Source organism: Pyxicephalus adspersus, chromosome 2, assembly GCF_032062135.1.
Source record: "Pyxicephalus adspersus chromosome 2, UCB_Pads_2.0, whole genome shotgun sequence".
NCBI lineage: Eukaryota > Metazoa > Chordata > Amphibia > Anura > Pyxicephalidae > Pyxicephalus > Pyxicephalus adspersus.
In genome coordinates this window covers 117609000-117623586 of record NC_092859.1, presented here as the reverse complement: position 1 = coordinate 117623586, position 14587 = coordinate 117609000, and the positions used below count along the sequence as shown (strand labels likewise).

General features: G+C 36.7%; 1 non-coding gene across 1 annotated transcript; it reads left to right on the top strand.

Annotated features, from left to right (window-relative positions):
* Window positions 1-7418: 7418 nt before the first annotated feature.
* On the top strand, window positions 7419-7525 carry LOC140325061 (U6 spliceosomal RNA). Its single transcript, XR_011919646.1, has one exon. It is a non-coding gene; the product is annotated as a U6 spliceosomal RNA (small nuclear RNA).
* Window positions 7526-14587: the final 7062 nt, after the last annotated feature.

Here is a 14587-nt window from a genome sequence, read left to right as displayed (position 1 = left end):
TTAGTACACCAAGAGTGGAAAATGATGTCATTTTCACCTGAGAATAAAAAACTCAAAACAATGGGAAGCTTCTCAGCAATGAAGACATTGAAATATGTTCTGGTGAGCTAGTAGTTACACTCGCCTAAAGCAAAATGAAATCATGATATCGGAATACTGATGGTTCATGTATATTACATGTAGAAGTGGAATTTTATAGGGCATTGTAGTGCAATAATATGAATTTTGAAGTAAAATCTGTACTCAGGTAAAATCAAAACAATATGTTGAGCCTCGTCTTTGTGTTCTTTTGTGGTTATTCCTAATGTATTTCTACATCTGCTTCTGTGCTCAATAACACTACCTGGTTAGTGTTACATCCCTGGCGGGCTTTTTTCCATTTGACAGTATTTCAGCTGGCTAAGATAAGGTTCCCTCTGGGATTTCAGTCAGTAAAATATTGAAACTTCTGTGGACTTCATCAGTAACTCGCAGATAAGGTTCAGTCAGCTCCATATACATACGAATCACTTTATAATAGTGTGATCATATATCATATATGACACATTCCTGCTTGCAAATAGGCACAGCAAGTATGCATTTGTGCAAGAATTCTAACAATTATTTAAAGAAGAGCTCCTAGACAAACCTTTTGCTATAACTATTGATTATGTATTGTAGTTTCTGAAGCCTGGATGGCTGTTTGGGATATATTGTACATAAAGGAGGCACTTTTTTATGTATTTGGTAGGTCTGTTCAGAATTTAATGGAGACTTACCTTCTGCCAAAATTCCATAAACTTTTTGAAGCTGCCTTGACTTGAATATGCTCATTCCAAGAAAACTGAAAAGTCTATAGGAAGAATACAACTCGTCTTGCCGAACACTTCATTGGACTGTTGTTGCTTCTTGTTTTTTAAATTGATCAGATTTTAAGGAGGAAAATAGGCCATACAGAGATCTTCTTTTCATGACTGCTAGTACAATGGGGACAACAAAAACTGTTAAGTCCTTATTTTAAAGGCATTGGTATGGCCAGGCCCCCTAACATAGATATATCAAAATGATTAAGTATATTGATACATTCTTTTAAAGAAAAAAAGTAGAGAGAGGGACAAAAGGTCACATGATGGGCCGTAGCCAAAAATCTAGCATCTCCTCCATTTGTTTATTCAGTTATAAGTAGAGATGGGACACCACAGGCTTCATACTTTAGCCTGCATTTTATGACTGGTATGTAACATAAGAAAGAATAGTTGTTTTTATGGAATTACATTGGGATTTTTTGGGTTACATGGTCAGAAGAAAAGAATAGTATTCGCGATGCCAAGGGAAGGCTGCCAAAAAGGGACAAAGAAATACAAATCAAAAGCAGACTAGGGAAGCCAGCAGATCCTTACTCAGTGTTGCATATGTATTGGCGTTACTGTAATAAAGGATACATGTTCCTAGCACTCATCTAGCTAGAAATCAACTATACCTAAAAAGAATGTGTAAAATCATTCATTTAACATTGTATTTTAGGTAAAAAATATATATAGATTGCTGTATTGGAGTCTTAGGTTTATTTTGCCAAAATGCTTTTGAGTGATTAGGAAAAATATTTTTGAAGGTTTTAAGGGTGCAGTGGGCATTAAAAGGCTCAAAAATTAAAAAAAAAAAATAACTACCCTAAATACACCAAAAAACACAACTTCTGTATATATTTTTTATAGCTTTTGTTCAGCAAGTTACCCCTAAGTAGCTCAATGAGCAGAGTTTTCTGCATCAGCATAACTGATCATTTTACACTGAATCAGGTAAATCAGAATTGATCCACTCAATTCAGATAACCACAATGCAGACCTAGAACTGTCAGGTTAAATATAACAAACACCTAGTTACCGGTATTCATCTAAAATTTCAGGGTACCAACAATTATTGGAGTACAAGCAGCAATGAGCAGATCCATGGTTCACAATGCCTTTCAACTGGTGAATGTATTTTGAGTTACTCTTCCTTTATTAATGTTCTTTAGCTTATAGAAGGAAAATAAACCATCACATCTGGCTGAGCATGGTCCATTATTAAAGACTTGCCCATTAACCACCTTTTTTTTCATTGTTGATGGAGTACACAGAGTGTTAGCTGCTTATGAGATCAGGATTGTTAGACTAGCTATAAGATTCACTAGCTACAAGTACACAGCAAATTAGAAGGAGAAGGGCCACTGAAACGTTGGGCCAAAGCCCATTTATTTTATTTAGGCAAGCCTGTTCATCCCTAAGAGACAGATAGTTATAGCATAATGCTATGCGTTAAAATGTGTTCCATCATCCCTAACAAATCAGCTCTGTAAAAAATGTCCTTTGCAGATAAAACATTAAAGAAATTACAGTTCTTTAGATTACAAACATGCCCTGTTGCACATGCCACATATCCTCTGCACATCCTCTCCATCTCAAAAAAAGAAAAGTATTGAAAATAATTAAAAATTTCTTCCCAAAGCCCATTTGCTGGTATAAATGTTATCACAAATGTCGTGTGGCTTTTTAAAGCTGGCAATGGTAGGTAGGTTGACTGTTTCACAGGTGGTGACAATGTATTGCTTGTTTTTATTACTTCACCAGCAGATGATCCTTTTATAAACATATAGGACCTGATATAATGAAGATCTCCAAGGCTGGAGAGGATACACTTTGATCAGTGAAGCTGGGTAATCCAGCAACCCTGGAATGAATTTCTTGAAAGTAATTTGCTATTTGCTAGCAAATGTCATGAATTCTGTAACAGATCCATTCCAGGTTTGCTGGATCACCCAGCTTCAATGATGAAAGTGTATCCTCTCCAGCTTTGGAGTACTTTAACAAATCAGGCCCATTAAGTCCATTATAATAAATAAGTGAATTACATGGGTTCTGATATTTTCATTCTCAAATGACTTCCAGTAGTGTTAGATGCCTCTCTGCCTGATCATCAGCATACATATACACTACAAACATGATAATAAAATGATCTTTGATATCACAGAGTCTATTTACCTAACTGCTATCTCCCCTAATGCCAAGCATGTGTTATCCATAGTCCTATTGTATTGGCAATGCCAATACACGCCCTCGGGGACAATCCTCCAGGCTCCTGAAGCAATTGATGTCCCGTCAGCAGCTTTGGCCCACATGATTGTGTGATAATGCTGAGGATACCAGCAGAGCTCACTGTGAGGAGGTGATGAGCATAGTGCATGAAGAGTAACCTGAGAGAGCCATTATTAATTTAGTGGGCAGCATCTGGTAAAGATGCCATGGTCCTATTATGCCAACATACTATTAGAAGTTTCTCTCATTATAAAAAAACTTCACTCATAGCCAACATAAAGCTAAAGTACATATGCTAATGCTCCAAGAAACACACTTTTGTTCCCAAAAGATCCCTTCGCTACACAACCGCTACTATACCAATTGGATTCATAGCTCCAATCCTGACGGTAAAACTAAAGGGGTTTCTATAGCCTTCCACAAGACTATCCCAATTCAGGTACTGGACACCAGCATCCCTCATTTCCACCGGCAATGAATGCTAAAAAATTCCTCTCTTGGTCAGTTCAGGAGAATAGACAGTTATGCAGTATACTCCAGAATGGAAGGATTCCACCATTCTCATCGTTTGACGCCAGGGTGCAGAGGCTCCCCTCAATGTGGATGCGATACAACCAGTTGTCCTCATTTGTTTCAACCTTTCTAGCTAAGTGTCCCATACAGCGTAACCTCACGGCTTTTGAATCTGTACTACGTTCCCCTAATAGACCGATTCATGTGATATCACAAATTTACGAGATCCTGATTAAATTCCATACTAACAACGCCCCCACCTACACAAGGTACTGGGAAAAGGAATTGGGAGAGGTTATCTCTCCGTTGGACTGGGAAAAAGCGTTTATTTTAACTCATAAAATGTCTCTTCCCTGTAAGGCTCAAGAGACCAATTACAAAATTATCTCTAGATGGTATCTTTGCCCCTCAGACATCCACCGTATGTCTCTTTCCCTATCCGATAGGTGTTGGCGTTGTCTTACCCATCAAGGCACAATGTTACATATATGGTGGGATTGTTCTAATATCCGTAAGTTGTGGTCTCAGATAGTGGATATCTATAATATATCTATATATGTTTCTGGTTCAGATTTGAGGATTACCCCCCAGATAGCTTTGTTATCTATCCTCCCGGGGTCCATAAAGGCTAACAAGAGAGATGTATTGAGACATTTTCTTGCAGCTGCCAGGTCTATTATTCCCAGGAAATGGAAATGGACCACAGCGCCATCCTTGAAAGATTGGTTTACAGAATTAGAAAAGATACAGCATCTGGAGAGGCTTGTAGCGGAGGACGACAATAAATGGGAACAATATAAGTTGATATGGTCTGCATGGGATTGGTTTAAGGAATCCACCCAATTTAAAAGTTCTTTGGCATTAACCTAAGCTAATCTAAGAGAGAGTATCAGTGTAGTTCAAATTATTTTGAAATGATACGTAATACTCTGATAGTTTAAATGTGCGCTTGGCCAGTCGGGCGCTTCCCCCCCCCCACCTCCCCTCCCCTTCCCTCCTATCCACCCTGTTGAACCCTTATCTCCTCCCTGGGCTGTCCAGTTGATTATTCCCCCCCCTTATGTTAACTAGTATTATGCAAGTGCTTTTTTGATATACCTGTCAGGTATATCCAGAGATGAGTATATTAGTTGATCCACTAAATACATGTGTTTGATTAGTTTCTCTATTCCAATTAATTCAGGGGTATTTGTTTTTCTTGCTCTTTTTTGACATGTATATTTTATTGTTGTATTCCCCTTTACCCCCGTTTTTTATGTACTGGTGGATGTATAAGCACTCATTTACACTGTTAGACAATTGTTAAATGTAAAATGTCACCTATATTTTCATACTGTTTGTACTTGATGTGACGGGAGCTCCTTGGCCCTCCCCTTTTGTTCTGTTCATATACGTGATATTTTCTTCTATGTAATGACTTTTCAAAAATTTTAATAAAACTGATTGAAACAAAAAAAAACTTCACTCTTCCACTTTTTTGTGAGTGGAAGTTAACTGAATGAGAAGTTATTCTCATTCAGTTGGAAATAACCTTCTCTTGGACACCTTGTTTCTTTTGGCCTAGTGTGCCTTCTTGACCTCTTGAAATGGCCTAGTAGCCTAAAAAGATTTCCGAACCCTGTTCTACACTGACAGATGTCTTAATTATTTCGGAGTTGCATACAGGACCAGATTTACTATGAGACTCAACAAGCTTGTACCTATAGGCAGCTAAGACAAGAATTGTAGCTTCTCTTTATAAAGTTATAAAACATAGTTGTTTCTCATTATTATTGGACATACGGCCATATTCTAGATCAATGTTTCCCAACCAGGATTGCATGGAACCCCAATGTTCCTCCAGAGTTTACTAGGGGTTCCTTGAGCAATGAGCAGTTCCTCTCAGGTCAGTGACACCAATGATCTGAACGATTGTCATTCTTCCCTCTGGCCTGGCATTCTTCCCACTGACCACCATGCTAACATACTGTAGTATATAATACATTTAGCAGGGGTTCCCTGAAGACCCAAAAGTTTTTTCAGGGGTTCCCCCATGTTTTAAAAAACACAGTTCTAGAAGCTTGTCTATACACATCAAATGGTAAAATGTTTATAGGTGATCCTAACAAAAGGAAGGGAAACTTTTATCTCTAAAGGTCCTGTGGCTTTAGCTATCAATAAAAAGAATTCAGTTCTAGTTCTAGATACAGCCACATGTACTTCTAGCCTTAGTGATTTATGACAAATGTTGCTCTATCACCACTGGGATCTAGTAAACAAGTATATACTACCCCATTGTCTTCTATGTCTCATAGCAAAAACAGAAGTGTGAAATGTGATATTGTTACTGGCAAACAGCCTGTAATCCAGCAATGCATTTTCAAGGCCAAAGTTAAATCTGATTTCATTAGCTGCATACGCAGATCCCACTATGACTGGAATGGATGACAAATATTTCTACCTATAGCAGATAGCCGCTTTACTGCCAAAAGGCATGTCCTACATGGGACCTTTTAATCCCATATGCACATTGTTATATAGACAGAAGCAAAAACATATTTCATAGAGATTGACAGGATTCCCTAAGAAATAGGTCAAATAATGTCAAGAATATTACCCCATACTATGAATGAGAAATTCCAGATAACAAAAAAAAAAAAGTATTCAGTATACTAATAATGCTATCCAGTAAGCAAAGCAAGTTGCTCAAGTCCCACACTTTCTTGTCCGGCCCTCTGAATCTAGTTTCTGCATAATTTCATGCAGAATAAGCACACCTTATAGATTTTTATGGATCCATTTGGAATCAATAGAAGTGTGCTGCCTGAAACCCATTGAACATTTAATTTTCCTTGCATTAAATTCAAACTTCCAAGGCATGCCAAGTCTGGAAATAAATATAATGTATTGGCATTTGTAAGTGACAGCAAGAAGTCTGTTCAAGCATCACCATTTGTTGTGTTCCAGGATATTAGGATTACAAACAAAAGGCAGAGGGGTGTACTGGTAGATTACAGCAATTGGTGGATGCAAAATGGAACTACTCTATAAGTAAACAATGCTTCTATTATGCAACTCCAGATATATATTTCTTTTTGTCTGTAGAGTATCTTCAGTTTAACATGGCACCTGAAAAATTACTTCCAGACCTCATTTATTTTCCCAGTGTTTTCTTTCATGTTTATGTTCAGCATTGATATAGCGTTGTAAATCTTTATTATAAAAATCTTGTATCTCAGAGATATAAATATTTTGTGTTACAGTGGTTTTGTTTTAGCTCTGTTTATGTTTTTGCTTTTTCTGACTTTGGCAGTGCTCCAGAGAAAATATTCTTTCCCATCCGGGATTTAGGAATGCTCTGTAAGTCTTGTGGCTGCATGATTTTCCAAAATACAGCACAGTAGAGACATCGGTCAACGGGCTAGCGGATCCAATGTCAGAACATCAAAGTCATTACAAAATGTGCCCTAACTAATGGTGGTATGAATGATCCTGGAAATCACAATGTATGATAGCACATATAAGCGCATGTTGTCATCTCTTCCGTTTTATTAATATGCTGTTTATCTTGGCTTAGATGAAGTCAATGATATAGATTAACATTTTTTGTTTTGTTTATAAAAGGCTTTCTAAACTTTTGTATACAGAACTATTGCATCCTGGTAAGAAATGATCCTGGTCACAAGTAAAAAAGAGAGAAATACCAAGAATCCAGTGAGAAATAGACCACCTCTTTAAATATTCTGCTTGCCTAGCTTTTAGGCTTTGGTAATATTTGAGTCGCTTACCCAAAACAGTACACCCTGTAGTGACTTTTAAAGCCATTGAATCAGCCTAACATCCAGGCAAGTAACATTTTAGAAAAAAAAATGTGTCCTCGCTTTGGCAGGGCATATAGTAAAATTGGAAAGTCACAGAGAACATTCGCATGGCCCACATGCAAAGATGACACACAAATTTGTGAAGTGTTCCATAATTTTGGATAATAATTTGTTATAAAAAAAAAAGAATTCAAATTGTATTCTTCACAGAACTAGGATTGTTCACCCCCAACCTCGACTTCTGATCTGTCTCTTCCTCATCTTCTCTAGGAATGGGTCACATAGGCAGAAAAAGGAGACGGGAGGAGAATTCTTATTTTTAATTCTATTGGGATCACTGGTACAGTCCGCCCCCTAAAAGAATTGTTCCAGATGAGTCTCAAAGCACTTTGTGCCGGAAGAATTTTATTAGTGCTAGTTGTATGAGAGATATAAATGATAGTAGATGGAAGAACACTTTGGTAACATCCTCCAGTGTTCCACAAGAAAGCAAAAATGTATCATGGGAGCAAGCAATGTGTGACAATAAGGAACAGTATTATGAAAGTTTAAAACTTAAAGCAGAACTAAACTAAACATAAAAAATGCCTTTAATCTGTCGACCCATCAGGAGGTTTTTTGATCAGGTCCCGCGTCGTCCTGGTATTCTTCCTCCACACCGGGCGCCACCATCTTCTTCTTCCGGGTTCTTCTTCATACATCACCGATCTTGCACTGTGCAGGCACAAGATAGGTTGGCATAGATAGGGGGGAAAAAAGAGCGCCCCTCTCACTGTGAATGCAAGAGATCTGCATTTTCTTCCAATTAAAGAAAAGGCATTTGCAGAAGGAGCAGCATTCCTGGATGTGTGACGTATATATCCCGGGGTGATCTGCGTTCCCATTCTGTCTTGATCACCGCAGGGTGTTGCACTTCAAAAAAAAAAAAAATCAAATCTTAACTTGTATACTATGTATTTTTGCACAACAAAAACATACTGACATTATTTTGTTGGGGCACTCCATCCACTAGTCTGTATATTTTGCTACTACATTCATTGTGTTTTGCTGAGTAAAGGGGCAGATTCATTTTTCTTACTTTGTGTGCTTGTGTAAGGGCTCATAGCTTGGTGGAATTAATGACCCATATAGTCTATCTTTCACACTAACCTGTAGCACATAGATGTAAACCAACCCGAAATAATGACTTCTACCTAAAAGGCATTTTTATTCAGTTATAGTATATAAGTGTAAATACGTCCTTAGGGTACACATTACATTTGGTAAAAGTGTAGCAGATCATAACAAAACCGCTAGCAAATACAAGTTACTACCATTAACAATCTGATGAGATTCTTAAACAATTATTCTGGATTAAATATTAAAGCTAAGAGTATCAAGCAAATGGAAAACCTTCCACTGGTATAGCTGGAGCCCTTTTTACAGGATTAGTTGGTCAAACTATCTTTTCACTGGTGCAGAAGTCTCCTTAGGAGCTACAGGAATGGCTTGTTTGCACCAATTGCTTCTAAAGGTCATGAAATATAATAATAAGGTAGGGGTTCTATCATTTTTGTCCATTACATTTCTATTTGTGTTATAACTTGCAATTTTGCTTTGAATAAAAACTTAAAAGTTAAGTCTAATTTTTGTCAAATTCAGAATGATCAGTTAGGTGCCAATTACTTTGTCAGTTATTTTAGAGATTTTTTTGTTCTTGGCAAGATAACAACCTGAAAAACTTCTTTTTAAAGTCAGGAGAGGTGCAATTATTGTCCATATGTGAAATTTCCGTGTATTACAGTTATCTGGTGTTTTTGCTTGCACATAATTGTGGGATAAATTGTGTACAGCAGTGTTTCCAGACCTCTTTAACATGAGGGAAGCCATAAATAACTTTCAGGTGTTCAGGGAACCCCTTCTATAGTTACTATATCCCCAGCTCACAGTACAATAGCATGGTGGTCAGTGTGAAGAATGTCTCTTACATTGCTGCCCGTTGGGAAGAATTTCATCCTAACAGATAGCCAAAAAGATCATTGGTGTCAGTTAAATTGATCTAAGAATCACAAAGTTCTCATTTCTCGAGGAACACATAGCAATCTATTGAGGAATCCTGGTTGAGGAACACTTGTGTATATTATAATGAGTGATACAGGAGTGGAAAGTTTCCCTTTGTCTATACAGTATATAATGTTGTGTATTGAAGTAGTTACATAGTTGTTTTGGTTATTTTAACCACATGGAATGTTATATTTGGTGCAATATTAGATACTTTGTACTAACTTAATTCATGCAGTGCTGAGAAAAGAATCCTTGATGCAAAACTGTTGCAAATTCTTTGCACAAGCTTTGCTTTTTAAATAATATTAAATACAAATACACAGCAGTACTGAAGTCACATTAGGTATATATAGATGTATGGATTGCCACACATACACACACCCACACACATACGGTACATACATACATGCATACATATATTTGTGCAGTGGTAATTGGACAGCTACCATCTATTCAAGCAAGAGGCCCCTCACCAGCAAGTATATTTTTAGCTGGAGGTGCCTCTTCTTTTAGCCCTATCTACGCTTGTAATGGCTGTGGTCTAAGTGGTCTCCATGAATAGACTCATTGGTCGGCCCCAGTGGAGAAGAGAACTGGTTGTTAGTAGAATGTGATTTGATAATACAGTTTATTCTCCCACAACACCTAAATATTTTTTACATATGAAGCTTTCAGCAGCTTTTACAAGACGCATATATTAAAATAAGCATGTACTTGTTTTGAATATTAAAATTTTTTAAATTCTGTTTGGAAGTTTGGGTTTGTGTTTGGAAGAAATTTTTACAGTTTTTATTTGCTGGACCAGTTTGGTCACGACTTGCTCTAAACTATATGAGGAGGATGTACAATATTTTTGAAGGATTATGTTTCCAAAAAAAAAATCACACAGTGGTGCAAAAGTGCAACCAATCAGATTTTTTAAAACTTTTTTGAAAAGTTAAAACCTTTCTAGATGCAAGTAACACTAATTATTCTACAGTTTAATTCATCATGCTTGTTGTGTCCAGTTTGTCAAAACAACTTCATAGCAAGCACAATGTTAAATTTATGGTATTTATTTATTTTATTATTATTATTATTATTATTAATAATAATAATAATAATAATAAATAATAATAATAAACAGTATTTTTATAGAACCAACATATTATGCAGCGCTGTACATTATATATGGGTAGTAAATTACAGACAGATTCAAACAACGACACAGGAGAGGGAGAAGACCCTTATATCTTGACTAGAGGTCTTTTTAAAAAAACAACTGATTTTTTTTTTTATTTTTTTATTTTTTTTTTATAGTGTATCCCTCTTTTGAAGGAATTTTAATGTATTGGACATATAAGCATTTCTGATACAAATATTACAAGACAAAAAATTTATACAAGCAGAATTAATCCTGCTGGGTCAAGTGAACTTTGGTTTTTGTCTTGATGTCATTAGTCTGAGATGCTTCTGAGATCATTCAGAATTCAGTGACCATTTTACTTGTAGTTGATCTCCTTCTTCCCAGCATTATACCTGCTTTGTGCATTTTCCAAAGATTTGTATGAATATGTAAAATTTAATGCATGTAAATAAAACCCAATTTACAAACGCTAAAGATAGATGTCAGGTGGTGGCACTGGAAATAATCTTTTGTTTCCAGTGACAGATGGAGAAACAAGCACTGTACACACAGCGCTGTCCTGTTCTATGAAGAGCGGTGGGGGAAGGACAAGCGAGTGACACCCCACTGTGTTCCTCATTATAGGATGATCATCAATTCACCCTGATGAATTGATAAGCCATGACACAGGACCACTGCACACCTGTCAGATTTTTGCACAAGACGAGCACAACTGTCTGCAAGAATAAAACACATGTACAAAGCTTAACAGCAAGCTGAATGATCTATTTACTTAAAAAAGATAAAAAGCATTGGTTAGAATAAATATGAAAGATTTCATATAAAGAGAACTATATCAAAAATATGCATGTATTGTAAACAAAACAAGACATAAAACCTGGTATGAGGATAAATCCAGGGAAATATCTAAGTAGGATATTAGAAGTCATGTTATAGAAAATGTGAGGATAAAGCAATCTGACTCAACAAGGCCTAATCAGTTGTGTCTGTTAATCCACACAATAAATTTACTACAAGTGGCACCTGCCCTCTATTAACTAGAGCAGTCACTGTCACCAGTAACACTGTCCAGGTCCCAATGTCTTGTAATGTAACGTCCCAGCAGGATCTGCTATTTGTGCAGGCCAGCAGTAATGTTTTCTTAGCAGACCAGTCTTTGAAAGACGTGGACATACTCTGTGTCCTTTTATACCAGTTCAGGCACAGAGAGGGGAACTGACACATGAGCCCAAGCTTTAAATAGTGTTAACAGGTTTAACTATTTGTTTGCTGAATAGTCAATGAATGGTGATGTCATGTAACGGAACTGTACATGAACTACATAAACTGTATGTTAAATATTGTAACTAAATATAGTCCACATTTATTCTGAAAATCTTTAGCTTGCTATATACAGACTGAAAGTATCAAGGCATAGAAGTATAAAAAATTTCCTTGGTAGACATGGGATGTTTCTATTGGTACAGTTTATTTGGTGGTTGTCAGATATTTGTTATGTCTGTGCTCTGTAGTCATCGTTGCCCACCTTGGAAGCTCCTATGGTATCAGGGCCCATTCACACATGTACATTGTGGCAATGCGTACTAAAATGCATGTTAACACAATATGTGCCAAGGCAATTTCTCAATGTCATGCATTGTAATTAGTATTGCTTTGCAGTGTTCAGTAATGTACAACAAAGCATATACGGTTTTATCTATTGTTGTACATCTCCAGATTTTCCATAATAAATGGTCTGCTTTAGTTAATTGCACATTAATGTGTGACTTATGGGCTCTTTCACAGCAGCAGTGTGAAAATGATTGGTTGGCAGCTCCTGGGTGTTCAGCAAAATGCTGCTGAATACCTGGAAGCAGCAAATCACATCAAGTAAACAGTTTTGAACATGGCTGCAACAAATCTGTGCAAATCTTGCAACAACAACTGTGCAACCAAAAACAACTTGTCACTTTTGAGAACCGCACTGTGATTTGCTGGGCAAAAAATAATTGGCAACCTCTACCATTTACTTTGATGGTAAGGGTTGGGTCCACAGCTGAGCCTCAGCACAGGTCGGCAATGGCCCTTAGTGTTAAAGGGTTGTGATATTTTTTAAGAAAAAATACTTGAGATTGTAATAAAGATTTACTGCAACCATTAAAGCTGGATAAGTAAATAAAGATAATTAAAAAAATGATAATTTTCCTTTATCATCTTACTGAAGATTGTTTAAAATGTATGATTACACATATTAAATAGCAATCATGCAATTCTGCAGGACCTATACTGTAGGGTATTTCATGTATTATCATTATCATTATTAATAATAATAAACTGTATTTATAAAGTGCCAACATATTACAGTACAGTGCTGTACATAAAGTAGGCTTATTATATCATTTTTTATGAAGAAGAACCAAGATTTGCTAAGGGTTATTACAACTAAACAAGAAATAAACACATCTTGCTTGGAAGTTTTTCTGGAGATGTATTGTAATTGCAAACTCCACTGATCCTCCTTAAAAACACATCCTTATAGTATATAGTGAAATAGCAAAGCAGAGTTATGTAGAAATACATTACAGTATACAACATGCCAAGTCAGGAGTTCAGCTGTGATTATTAGAGACAGCCAAGATCTGGATCCACTGGGGCACAGAGACCACACAGTGGTCTTCTATATAAATGTTAATATAGTTGGTAGTTATACTAAAAAAAGATATTCTTAGAACTATTTTAAAATGTAATTGTCTTTAATCTAGTTACTATAGGTTGACTGCAAATCCTCCTACTTCATTCGCAATCCTATAGAATGTCAAAATGTTACTTCCTAGTACATCACATGTGTTATTCACACCTGTTCATTTCCATTTACTTTACTTCTGAGGTGCTACTACATTAAAGTAACTGTACTAAAGAAGCACCGCCTGGAAATATACCTTTATATAAGGGTCAGCAACAACACCTTTGTACTTTGCAAACTGATCAAAGATCTGTATATATTTTATATGATCATTGTTGTACTGAAGTTGCCCAGAGGCCCTAAGAGAACTTGCCATAATGTGCATGTGTAGCATGCTGGTACAATAGGGCAAACATACCTCCTAGCCTTGCCTTCTCCATTGAAGACAGGTCCACACTACCCAACGCTTCTACAATCCTCCCCAAAGTTCTTTTTTATCCAATGTCTTCTCTGTACTCATTGGGCAGCCACTGATTATTTCATTTTATCAATGTGCTCTGGAGTTCCCCCCCTCCAGTCCTATTCCTGGCATCTTACAGATGTTAAGGGTAAACCATGAATGTTCTTTTACTTCAATTATACTTTAAGATAAAAGTTGATCTTATAATCTGCTGGAAAATCTGTTTCCTGGAGCACAGGAGTTATGAGCATCTATACAGCTCTATATTTTCATTTCTAGTACTTGTTAAACACAAATTCTGACAAACTTACAAAATACATTTTTGGAAAGGCATAAGGCTGTTTTAACAAAAGCATAAATAGGGCATTTACCTATTTATAATTTTGTTAAAACAGCCCTATGCCTTTTAAAAAAATGTATTCCTATTAACAGGCATAAACCACCCCATACAGGGGAAAACTGTAAAATGTAACTGGAGATGTATTTTTCTCCATAGTGCAATAGTATCAGAATATGTAAATGAAGCGCCATGGCGGAAGAGGTGTAAGAAAATAACAAGAGATGTAATTAGGATAGATTAATACACCAAAACCAGGGGCGGGGAGGTTATTTTAAACTCCCCTTTTCTGAGCTGGTAATGAAACATATGCCCTGACACACAGGGAAACAGAGTGAAGCAGGTGCTACAAGTGCTCTAAAAATACCCATCAGGGAAGCAGCAGCTGGACAAGTCAATTAACCCATTATTCCTTTTATTAGTTAAACTATTTAACCCCTTCCCCATCACAGGAATGTGCAATCATGGCAAAATGATGAAATAAAAGTAGATGGCTGAGGCCTTCATTGGTGAAGGGTTGTCCTTCTGGGGTCTCTAAAGGAATTTAATCATAATGCTCTCCTCTGCCTGAAGGCCTAATCAGCTCAATGCTA